Raw genomic sequence first — 12,484 nt, 5'->3', positions numbered from 1 at the left:
GAAGAAGGTGGCAGACACCTCCCCTTGGTGAGAAAGGACAGAGGTGGAAGAGCAGCAAAGGCTCAGCTTTCCCCCGAAGTGGGAGCCCACAGGAAGGCTTCTTTCCATGAGGGCCTTGTTAACCTGGGCCAGCTGGAGGCAGAGGTTGGGGACTGTGGAAACAGCCTTTGGGAGCAACTCCTTTGCAAACACCATGCACGTTCACAGCCCCTGAGCAAGGGCAAACTCAGCGGCGCAGCTGCCACCACCCTCCTGGGGTCCCGGAGACACTCAAGTGTCTCGGCAAAGGCCAAGTTATTCATTAATGAGAAAACACCCAATGATCTAAATGACATTTTAAAAACATGCCCCGCAGTCTGGTGGGCCGTGCAGACTGCTGAGGTTAAGGAAGACCCCAGCCTGGGAGGCTGTGCAAGAGCAGGGCCTCAAGAATGGTACCCATATGTGCGTGGAGCCGGAGCCGGTGAACAAATGAACAGGCCACATAAGTGCAGGGACGAGGCGCGCTCCAGTCGGCCCACTCAAAGGCAACTCAGGTAGCACGGTGAGCATCTCTGAGCAGGGAAATGGCTTTGGGGCAACCGTGGCCTAGGTCACAAGGCAGGACTTGCACTGCTTGGGACAGTGGTAGGAGGCACTGACCAGTTTCACGGCCCACCCAGCCTGAGAGACTCGAAGGCCCTCAGAACTGGAGGGCTCACAGGACCACCGCCTTCCGAGTCCTCAAATCAACCCATGGGGGAAGCTGGCAAATGACCACCACGGAAAGGAAAGATTGTCCCAAGGTCACAGAATCTGTCAGTGGTAGCTGGGGTTCTGGATCAAGGTCCTCCTGAACTCTTGCATTTTTGCCAAGGAGACGGGAGAGGCACTTAGTTTCTAAAACCAGCTCTGAACCCAGTCACCTCTCCCATGCTCCCCTCACAGTTCAGATTTGGCCACGTGCATTCAGACCAGTCACAGCCAGCCTGGGCCTAGGTCTAAGCCCTGGAGGACACCCATGGGAGTGCTGGCAGGGCCCGAGGTACACAGCATCCCAGGGAATCTAGAGACATTTCACCCACCCCCAGACCCTTAAATGTAACTCGCTGCCTAGCCCCGCCTACACACACCCTTCCCCAATCTCCCGCCTTTCTCCCTCCTTCCAACCCCATGTTCTGTCCCACCCTGATAGGTCCCCACCACAGCCAAGCCCACAGCTGTTCCCCCCACCCCTGCCTGCCGCCAGCTACCCGCTACACTCTGGAGAACACAGCAGCCTGCTGCACCCTCCTCCTCTTTCTAATCTATGTCCCCTACATCTCTCCCCACCTTACCCATCCACATGGACGGAGGGTGTCCTCTGCTCAAAGCTCTCATTGGTCCCCACACGCTCAGGAACAGCATTCTCCTCAAGGTGCAGCCTCCCAAGGCCTCAGCACTCTCCCTGTAGCCCATCCATACTGGCCTTGTCCAGAATACCCTGACACCGGACCCTCTGTCCCAAATCCTGATCTGTCCGTTCTGACTACCCCAAACAAAGCCCACCCTCTGGCCAGTTCTGGACTCCAGCTCAAAGGCTACCTCCTCAAGGCAGCCTTCTGAGGTTCCCAGGCAACAGGCTCTGTCACTCCTCTGGGCCCAAGACACAAGCCTGTTGTCATTCCTACTCATCATCAGGCCTCTGTGTCCCTTCCAAGTCCCTCTCAGTGTGGGGACGTCTCCTAGAGCTCTTGTAGGCGTAGCCATGAGCCTGGACTACATCACCTTCATTAACTCTGTGCTAACTTAACTACCACTCTCTCCACCAACTCCAGAAGAGCCAAATTCCTAGAACACTGGTGGCTGGAGGGCAGGAAAGCCAAGGCCTAGACTGGGGTCCTCCCCATAGCCCGCCTGCCTGTCACTGGAGGTACCCCACATTTCTGACCCCGGCCCAGGTTTCCACACCTAGGCCCTGCCCCTGCTCTCACCTCCCTCAGAGCCCACAGGAGGAAGTGGCCTCTGAGGCAGGACTTCAGGGCCTCTCAAAAACAGCCCTGCCCCAAACAGAGCCTGACCGACCTGTTTCATAAAATTAGCGTTGTGCAAGATTGGTGTTAGTTCTTCTTTAAATATATGACAAGACTTCACCTTGGCCTGAAGTTTTCTTTGTGAGGTTTTAGGTATGGGGCTCATTAGATTTTCTATTTCCTCCTGAGTCAGTCTTATTATATCGCGTCTTTCAAGGAACAGCCATTCATACTGAATTTACTGGCATAAAGTCGCTTATAATATTCCCTTATTATCCTTTTTTAAAAAAATTATTTATTTATTTTTGGCTGCGTTGGATCTTCGTTGCTGTGCGTGGGCTTTCCCTAGCTGCAGTGAGCAGGGGCTACTATTCGTTGCAGTGCGCGGACTTCTCATTGTGGTGGCTTCTCTTGTTGCAGAGCACGGGCTCTAGGCACGCAGGCTCAGTAGTTGTGGCACATGGGCTCAGCAGTTGTGGCTCGTGGGCTCTAGACCACAGGCTCAGTAGTTGTGGCACATGGGCTTAGCTGCTCCGCGGCATGTGGGATCTTCCCGGACCAGGGCTCGAACCTGTGTCCCCTCCATTGGCAGGCGGATTCTTAACCACTGCACCACCAGGGAAGCCCCCCTTATTATCCTTTTAATGTCTGTAGGATCTGTGGTGATATCCACTGATATTTATAATTTGTGTTTTTTCTCTTTCCTTATTAGACCAGCTGAAGAGTTATCAATTTTGGGACACGTCCAGACTTGGTGTTTTTTTTCGTTTTTGTTTTTTAAAATTTTTGGCCACGCCAGGCGGCATGCAGGATCTTAGTTCCCCGACCAGGGATCGAATCCATGCCCCCAGCAGTGGAAGTACGGAGTCTTAATCCCAAGACTTGGTGTTTTAACTCCGTGTTTGCTCCTCAGTCCCCTCTCAGAAGGAGCCCTCACTAGCTGAATGCACCTGCCTCTGGATGGTATACAAAATGGGGGGAGGGGAGATCAATCCATACTTGCTGCCTGAATGCAGGGCAACTACCAGAAGTAGCTCAATTAACCACCAGAAATGTAGAAAAGCAGGGGGAGACGGGAGGCTGCTGCATCTCCTCCTGCTGACCTCCCCACCCAGGCAAAGACAAGGGTCCCTCTTCCCTTGTACCCCTGGACCCCTTTGTGTGCTGGGTCTGCCTTAGACACAAGGATAAAGGAAACAAGAACCCTGCCCACAAGGAGCTCAAGGGGCAGGTTTAGACAATGGTAACTGCCGCCAAGAGTGAGGAGGAAAGCGTCATTCAGTGTTTTGTATACTTGGAGAATCGGCAAGGAACAGGTGTTGTCAGGGAAGGAGGTTACCCTTCAACTCAACTCTAAATGTCAAATGGGGACTTGCCAAGTGGCTAAAGAAGGCAGAACATTCCTGGGAATGGTACTTGCCTGGCAGACATGAGAGCAGAGCAAGGGCACTGATAAGACCTGTAGGGCAGACCCAGGTAGCTGGCCGACCCAGGTAGCTGGCCCACCCAAGACTGCGGGGGTCAGGAGTAGAGGGGGGCTGACAGGGTCTTCCTCCAGTGCTCTGGATGGGCGGAGGCTGATGCTTGGAAAGGCACTTTGGCAGCCTGGAGAGTGAGTGGTGGGAAGGGACGGAGACTAGAAACCAGGTGAGATGCTCCACTCCCAGTCTGGACTTGTCTCTACCTGTTCTTTGTGCGTATGCGCTGGGGAGGGTGGTTAAGAGTAACTGAGGGCCGGGTGGGTGCCATCAGGGGCAGATGTGCTGAGGCAGGGGCGCTTGCTTTGAGGGGACAAGGAACAAGCCCCTCCCTCATCCGAAGAGGAGCTGCTGCCTGGGGCTCTCCCTTCCAGAAGAAAAAGAGGCAGGAAAGAGTTAACAGAGAGACACTTCAACTTCTGGTCTAGGTTCCTCCCACCATGAGACCATTACTGAAGCAGCTGGAGAGCCAACAGAAACTCACAGGTACAGAAACACTTTCCAGTGCCCAGGCAAACATGCCTCATTAGCTCTGAGTATGCCTGGGGTACTGTCCATGGAAACAGCCCTTCTGTTCAACAATCAGGAGAACAGGCTCCAAACCCTAGTTCCCTAAGAAGAGGTGGAACTGGCCCCGGTTTGAGCCTTTCCAGTTCCAACTTGGCCCAGGGTGGGGAAAAGTCAGAGACATGGGCACAGATGCCAGGAAGTGGGGAGCAGGAAGGCACTAACAATGCTGAGGGCAAACCTGGCAGGTTGCACAGTATCACCCTGCTGCCCATCCTCAGAGCCAGGGCAGCCCCATGTGGGGCAAAGGGACTTCCTGTCGGGTGCAGCTGCAGCCGGAGCTGTGCTCCAAGGGCACTTAGCGGGCAGGGCAGTCACCCAGAGTCTGACTCACCCTGAAGATGCAATGATAAGCCCTGGGCCGAACACCACCACGCCTGGGCACAGAAACTGCATGGCTCTCTACTGCCAAGAGACCAGGGAAGGGGGTGGGGAGGGGAGGTTCCAACAGGCAGCTTGGGCGGCAGGGCCCCTGACTCTGGGCCCTGGCACTCAGTTTGCTGCTAGGATGGCCTGGCCGGTGTGCCCACTGCTCAGTAGGTGGAGAGACCCTTGAAGGCAGATGCTTGTCTTAGCCACCTGTACCCGTGGGTCTGACACCGCCTACAGCAGGCACAGCACAGTGGTTGAGCTCATGGGCTCTGGGTGGGAATGTGTCTGGCAAGCCGGGCTCAATTTCACCTTGCTGTGTGACCTTGGGCAAGCCATTCAATCTGTCTGGCCTGGGTTTCCCCATGTATGAAATCCAGGGCTATCATACCAACATCATGGCAATATTACAAGAAAGAAATGACCAGGGAGGAAGGAGGAAGGTCTGCGGCTTGGGTAACAGGACAGCAGACCCTGAGGGGCAGGGAGAATCGGGCCAGGGCAAGAAGGGAAGGGCCGCAGAGAAACCACGAGGCCACAGGCCCAGACTTCTGGCACCTGCAGAGGTCATGGTAAGTTTTCACTTTGTTTTCCCCAGGCTTTCTCTGCAATCCCGAGATGGGCAGTATGATAACATCTGCTCCACGAAGACTACGTCAGAAGACATGTCAGACAATCTGTACAGGGGGAACAGGTCTTCTGATTCCCCGTTCAGTGCTTCACCAAGGATCAGAGAGTTCAGAAGGGGAGGGTGGGCCCAGAGCTGAGAGCCACTGCTTCTCCTGTGGGTGTGGACATTCCCTAAAGGCTTGTGAGCAGAGAGAACAAAGCGAACAAAGCTAGCAGGGAGTTGAGGGCTGGGAGATAAGGACTGCAGATAAGAGCCGGAACTAGGTCAGTGGCGATGGGATAGAACAAGGGGGTGCCTGAATGCTGCAAGGGGACAGGAAGAAGTCAGGGACGACTGAGGTCCTGACCCTGACTCACTGGGAGAATGAAGGCGCCTTTAACAAAAAAGGTGGCAGTGCTTATTAGGCGACAAAGAGAAAGGGTGCGGCAGCTTTCAGGATGACCAGGGTTGAGGCCTAATGCCTGGAGTCTGGCGATGGCCGGTGCAGACAGTGCCTGTCAAGGTGTCCTCAGCAGCAGAAAATGGGCCCACTCCTCAGCAGAGGCAGCGCCGGCCCCACCACTGATACCCCATCCCGAGGCCCAGGCAACGGCATGCATGGCCTTGCCCCAGATGACTGCTGACGTCCTGCGTGTGGCAGACCAGTGTGGGGAGGTGGCCCCAAAGCCAAGCCGGGTCCTATTCTTGCCACAAGTGCAACTGGGGAACCAGTCATGCTCAAAGGGGGTGGCAGATAACCCCTCCAGGAGACTATTAGTCAACAAATATTGACTGGCTCCCTCCTGCTAGGTACTCCACACTGGCCGAGGAGAAAAAAAGAACAAGTAGGCACCTAGTGTTCACAGACCAGGGTGGGGACTCAGCCTGGGTCCATGCACAGGATTCCAGAGGTCCATGATCAGACACACACACAGGCCAGGTGTGCAAAGGCTAATTTTTCTGGAGTAAGAATCCACAGCTCTTCAGATTCTCAAGGGGGTGACGACCCAGAGGAGGAAAGGGAAGGTGACAACAGCATGGTGGGGAAGGAGGTTCTTTGGGTGGCACTTGAGGTATCTGGGGAGGCTCTCCAAAGGAAGTACAGTACCACCTGTCTTGCATTTTATTATTTTTATCTTTTTAAATTAATTAATTTATTTTTGGCTGCGTTGGGTCTTTGTTGCTGCACGCAGGCTTTCTCTAGCTGTGGCAAGCGGGGGCTACTCTTCATTGCGGTGCGGGGGCTTCTCATTGCAGTGGCTTCTCTTGTTACGGAGCATGGGCTCTAGGTGCGCAGGCTTCAGTAGCTGTGGCACATGGGCTTCAGCAGTTGTGGCTCACGGGCTCTAGAGCACAGGCTCAGTAGTTGTGGCGCATGGGCTTAGTTGCTCCGCGGCATGTGGGATCTTCCCGGACCAGGGCCTGAACCCGTGTCCCCTGTAGTGGCAGGTGGATTCTTAACCACTGTGCCACCAGGGAAGCCCTATGTCTTCATTTTAAAGGCTGAGTGAGAAGAGGGGCTGGGGGATGGGCAGCAGAGGGAACAACTATCACTGTGAGTGTGCACAGGGTTGCTAGGGCCCTTCCACTGCTCCCACATCCCCTGCAGGAAAGCCTTTGGAAGGTCACACTGAGGGCAGAGCAAAGACCAGTCCCCTCCTTTCCTTCATACACAGTCAGCCTGGACCAGTTCCTTTGGGCAGCCAGGCAAGACTCCCAACTCCCACCCAGACACCTGTAGGGGGCACTGTGGTTTGCAGGAAGCCAGGCAGCAGGACTGGACAGGCCGGACGGTAGGAAAATCACTCTCCACTGCTTACCAACGGTGAGACTGTGGGCACCTGCTCTTGTTCCCTCCCCGAGGCTCTTGTTCCCTCCCCGAGGCTCTTGTTCCCTCCCCTGTTAAAGTGGGGCTGGTGCTATGTCACAGGGTGTTTGAGGATTAAACAAGCTAACTTGGGGTCCACCATCTGGTACAGGACCCCCCATGACACCCATTATGGGAAACAACCTGCTGGCATCCTGGGGTGTTCCGAGTCCTGCCATCCATCAGCAGTGAGCCTGACTCTTGCTGCATCCTCCTGGGGAACCAGATGTTCCCTCTCCTTCCCCCGCCACCACCTGCTTGCCTGACCCCTCAATATCCTTTTCTGATAGTGCTTCTTTATTTTCTGCCAAGTTTTTGTAAATGACAAAATTTAATTTTTAAAATTAAGACTCAAATTAAGAACGACCTGTCCGACTCCTTTAGGGGCCCCAGGCTGGAAGAGCAGATACCACATCTGTGAGGCTTCCCTACAGAAACCTTGTTCTGCACCCACCACAAAACTCCACGGCAGCTGAAAGATGGTTGGTGGGTTACAGCACTTTCCCCTGGCTGTGCGGGCTGAAAGTTACACCCCTTTTTAGCAGAGGGCATTCTTCCCAGGCAGGCCCTCTAATGATAACTGTCCCAGACATTCGATTTTACCTGGATTTGCCTACAAGAGATTTTGTTTATCTCCTGTCTTCCTGCCTAGATTCAAGCTTCAAGAGGCCTGTCCATCACTGTTCCCCAGCACCTGGCACATGACAGCAGGGCAACAATAGCCAATGAATGAATTGACAAGTCGGGGGGAGGCAGGATGCACATGTTAATTCCCCCACTTACAGATGAGGTTCTCCTCCCCAAGTTGGTTGTCTGAGCCTCCAAACAGCGCCCGTGCCTCAGGCATCACTAGGCTTGTGATGTCGGACCCTACACTCTTTCTGTCAGTTTGAGGAGACAGACAACTGGAAGCCCACTTCCCTGCCTCTACACACACAGTTCCTTTTACCAACACATCCGCTTGTTCACCGCTAAGCTGTCTGTTCTATCCTCCCCTCTGACAATTACCCGCGCCTCTGCTTCTTTCCCAGAGAACGAGGGCAAAAATCTCAACAGCGCCCACTCCCTAAGAAAGTGGTAAGAATCAAATCTGACTAGGTTCCATAAAATTAGAAGACTTCCCAATACAAGGTGAGCTCTGGGGAGGGCTGGACCCAATTGTTATTCAACTCTGTTCTACTGTATTTCCTACAACAGCAGTTGTAACAGTATGCCAGGCAATTGATTATTCAATTAATTGAAATAACATTTAAATTAATCAGCATAAAAATTTAATAAGGTCAATACTGCTTTCTCCTTTCACAGATAAAACTGGAGGCCCAATGCTGTTACTATTAAGTAACCCATCCAGAGTCACACTGCTTGGGGTTGCCAGCGCCCAAAAGGTAGTGTGGGCCCCATGCCTAAGTGGCTCCCCCACAAAGCCCAGCCCTCTGCTCTGATCCTACTCCCACCCACCTCAAATACACAGGTGGTCTCACTGGCATCCAATGGCACTCAGCATCACATTACAGGGCTGATATCTCTTCCGGGTGACATTTCAGAGAGACATGACCAAACCATCAGGAGCCCCACATACAGACATTTCTGGGCCAGGAACTCCAATCCCAGGAAAGCACCAAAGGAGACAGAAGAGCAATGTATGTAGAGGCATTCACAGCTGTGTTTCTCATAACAGGCAGAAGTGGAGCCAGGAGGGAGATGTGACCTGCCGGACACAGTGAGGCAGGCCAGCTGCTCGCTGAAGTAGCAACCTGATGGGCATCACCGTGAGATAGAATAGGACTATGAGGGGTGTGGAGCCCACACACGTAACCATGAGTGAGACCACGGCAACACCTGACGCAGAATGGTCACAGACTTCACAGGCTCACACAGCAGGGCTGTGGGCAGTGCTTCTTCCGTTTCCTTTAATTCTGTTGTCAAAATGACTTAATAACAAAATGATTTAAAAACAAGAGTGACACGAGGAACCCAGCTGCCTGTGGCTCACTGCTTGACTGTACTCACACCATAAACAGACTCTCCTGACCTTCACCTGGCTCAACAGGAAAGCAGGAAACCATGGGTGGCCCTCAGGCCCAACACAGTCCAGTCAATCTTTAATGACCTTTCTCAAGCTTAAAAAAAAAAAAAAAGCAAAAACTAAAAACCCAGCATTGGTGGGGAAAGGAGAGGACAGACTGAGGCCTGCACACACCAGCGTCCCTGTGCGCCCAGGGACAGGCCCCGCAGGCACACTACAGGCCGAGGGGCCTCCAATCAGGCCAAACATCTCCTGCTGAATAATCAGCGTGAAAATTTCAGTTAAGAACTTAACTGATGGCAAAGGATGAGGTTACCTCCCCTCCCCTCCCCCTGCCCCACCATTTCCCTTTAGTGGAAGGAGGGGAAAAACGTCTCCCCTGCCATAAAGCAGAACTCACAACCACCAGGACTTCCTCACCATGCTAGACTCACAGCTGAAACAAGAGCAAGCGAATCCCAATGGCAAATGATAAGGTCCCTGAAGCTCCCCTGCCCTGGTATGGGACAGCCTCACATGGCACTGCAGGGGGAGCTGGCCTGGAGCCCCCTCCCTATCGCATCACAGGGGACAGCCAGAGTCACCAGGCGCGGGGAATGGGGGGCCCAGACGACCAGTTGTGGGGAATGGAAGAGCCACCCGGAAGCTCAGGTCCTGAGGACACGCCGCTGGTGTCTGACCCTCTTCAGATCCTCCGGGCTGAAGAGCACACAGGCCTCCCCCTTGCACCTGAACTCTGGCTGGTGGGCAGGATTCTGAGGTGGAGTCCCGAAGGGAGGTCCCAGGGAGCCTATCTCCTGTGTGTTCACCATCCCTGGATCCAGTGGAAGCAGCAAGCAAGGGTCTGAAAACCCCAGTGAATGGCCCCTGAAATGACACCCTTCCACACGCCCCACACACACCTAAGCACATGTGCCTGTTCACACTGATGCTGCGTGTCCCCAAGTGGTTCCCCAACAGCCACCAACAGGACGACATCAGGGCTCCTGTTACCAACATCACACGGCTGGCTTATTAAAAGCCTGTGATCGACTAACATGAGCAGCTCTTCTCCACGTGGACAGGTGTCAAAGCAACCCCAGTCCATGCCTGAACAACAGATTTTGGAAACTTAACTGTCTTAGTAGACTTCACACACAGTGAAGTTGATCTTGCTGACGTGGCTGCTGCCTGCAGACGTTTAAATAAGCCCCTGAACTCCTCCCAAAGGGTAGGTCTGCTTTTCCTTCAGAAAAATCTCAGCCCAACCAACTCCAAGTCCGTGTGCCTGCCACACTGCTTCATTTCTTCATTCGAATGTTTACAGAGTGCCTCTGGGTCTTGTCATCTGGCAGACAAAAAGGTGACTAAGATGTGATTGCTGTCCTCAGGGGCTTGAGGGGCAGGTGAACGGGGAAGCAGACAGGTGAACGGAAAGTCCCCACACAGCGAGGCCGTGAATTCCTGGGTGCTAGGGGAATGCAGAGTGACTAACAGCTGAGGGGAAGACAAAACCTCAGCTCACCTGGAGGAACACTCAAGGCAGAGCGGGCATGGCAGGGAGCACCGGAGTTACTGGAAGGAGTGGGTGTACTGAGGCTGGGCCTTGTGTCCATGGAGAGGGCAGAGACCCCCAAGGTACACCTGGAGGAGGGACCCAGCATAGGAAGGCCTACCCCATGGGCTACAGACTTTATCCCATGAGCACTGAGAAGCCAGTGAAAGGACAGGCAAGGAGGTGGCAAAAATGTGCTGAGAGTGTTATTTATAAAGAACATTCAGAAAGGGCCAGAAAGTGCAGGGCTCACTGGTTGAGGCCACTGGAAAAACAAGCCACATATGGGTTCAAAAAGCCACCTCCTTACCCCAAGGATGGCAGATGGCAGCTGCCTCTGAGTCTGTCTGGAGGGATAGACTCTTCCAGCTGCACGGTACCATGCTGTGCTTGCAAAGCTGCCCACACTTCACTCAGGTACACAGGGCCTCTCGTCCCCACAACTACCCTGGGATCAGGCGTTATCATCCCGACCAAACGACAAGGTTCGTAACAACTAAGGAACTTACTCAACGGTTCACGGCTAATAAAAGACAGGTCAGCATTTAAACTGAAGTTTCTGATTGCATCATGCTTCCAAAACTCAAATAAACAGGCTCAAAGCTTGGGTGTGCTTTCTGCACAGTAGCCAGAGAAGTGTGACCATGTCCATTACCAAGTGAGAAAAGTAACAAAACCATAAACTGTTAGGGCTGCAAAGACCTCAGATATCATCCGGTACAACATGAACTAGATCCAGTGGTCCAGGGAGGGTGTTAGAAATCAAACTGACCACATCAGAATCTTCCACCGTAAGACCCAGGAATCTGAATGTTTCAAGAGCCCGCCCACTCCCAGGTCATGATTCTACCACATGGCCCGATTGAGGAGCTTCTGAGTCAGACCACATCCCTCCTCTCAAAGAGGCTGACCCACAGGAGGAAGTGACCTGTATGATGCCACCCCAAGCTGCCTGAGTGCCTACTGTGGTCACCAGGGTGGGTGGGCTCTGGATCAGAGCAGGCAGGATGAGAAGAAACACAGAAATCTCTCATACAACACAGACATCCTGAGAGCCGCAAGAGACCCAAGTAAAGTACAGGACAAGAAGGGCAAGAGCTAGGGCTAAACTAGACCTCAGGTCTCTGGACTTCAATTTGACTGGTATGTTGTCTATTTTACCATGTTGCCTGGAGCCATGGAAGAAGGTGACTGGAACTTCAATTCCCAAGTCATTCTATGGGCTGCCCAATGCCCACGCCCCTCCCTTACTTGGGAAGGCTCCACGTGGAGCCTCGAGGGAAGAAGAGCCAGCTGCAGCCTATAAAGTGCCCCCCACTCACTGTCCCAGCTGTGGGGAGGCGCCAGCAGCACAGACTTCTCTCTGGCGGCATCGGTAGCGGAGCAAGCTGCAGTGTCTAGTACTTGAGAGCAAGCCATTTTCCTGTGAAATGCTGGGCTTCTTTCTGACTGCGAACCTCCAAGGTAGGCTCTCTCTTTTTTCAAAAATGAACAAACAAACCAGTCAGAGTAGATTTCTGTTGCTTGCAACTAAGTACCCTAGCTTCACGTGACCACTTACAGCAACAGCCTAACAATATTTATGGGCATCACTTTCAGCAGTCCAAGTTTCGTAAATTCCCTGACTCATCTGATCCACAGGGAGACCCTGGATGCAAGTGAGGCAAAGGTTCTGATGCCGAGCTTGCAAATGGAGAAGCTGGGCTCAGGATGTAAAGTGTTCTGTGGACTGGGTCCCAGCATTCCCCCAAGTCCAACACAAAGGCCAATGGGTGATGCAGGCAAGCCAAGGTGCTCACCTGGCCTGGGGTTCCTCTCACCATCCTTCCATCCCAAGCTGGAGCTGAGCTTGAAATGTGCAGGGTCCCAACACTGGCACCCCAGTTCAAAAAGCAAATTCTTTACAAGTCAATTCCCAGGCAAGTCAGCGGTTTACAGAGCAACAAAGTGCGCTGAAGCTCCTAGGAGACTAGAAGCTATTTTAACCTCCGATCAGCTGCTTCTCAGAGTGTCACAGTCTGAGAAGTAAAGGTAAGACAGCT

General features: G+C 53.3%; 1 protein-coding gene across 9 annotated transcripts in view; it reads right to left on the bottom strand.

The window, feature by feature from the left end:
* Positions 1 to 12,484, bottom strand: part of CCDC12 (coiled-coil domain containing 12) — a 51,637-nt gene that overhangs the window by 20,989 nt on the left and 18,164 nt on the right. The window lies entirely within an intron of this gene.

Source organism: Phocoena sinus, chromosome 11 (assembly GCF_008692025.1).
Source record: "Phocoena sinus isolate mPhoSin1 chromosome 11, mPhoSin1.pri, whole genome shotgun sequence".
NCBI classification, from domain to species: domain Eukaryota; kingdom Metazoa; phylum Chordata; class Mammalia; order Artiodactyla; family Phocoenidae; genus Phocoena; species Phocoena sinus.
The sequence above is the reverse complement of the archived record's forward strand: the minus strand, read 5'-3'. Positions and strand labels throughout refer to the sequence as shown.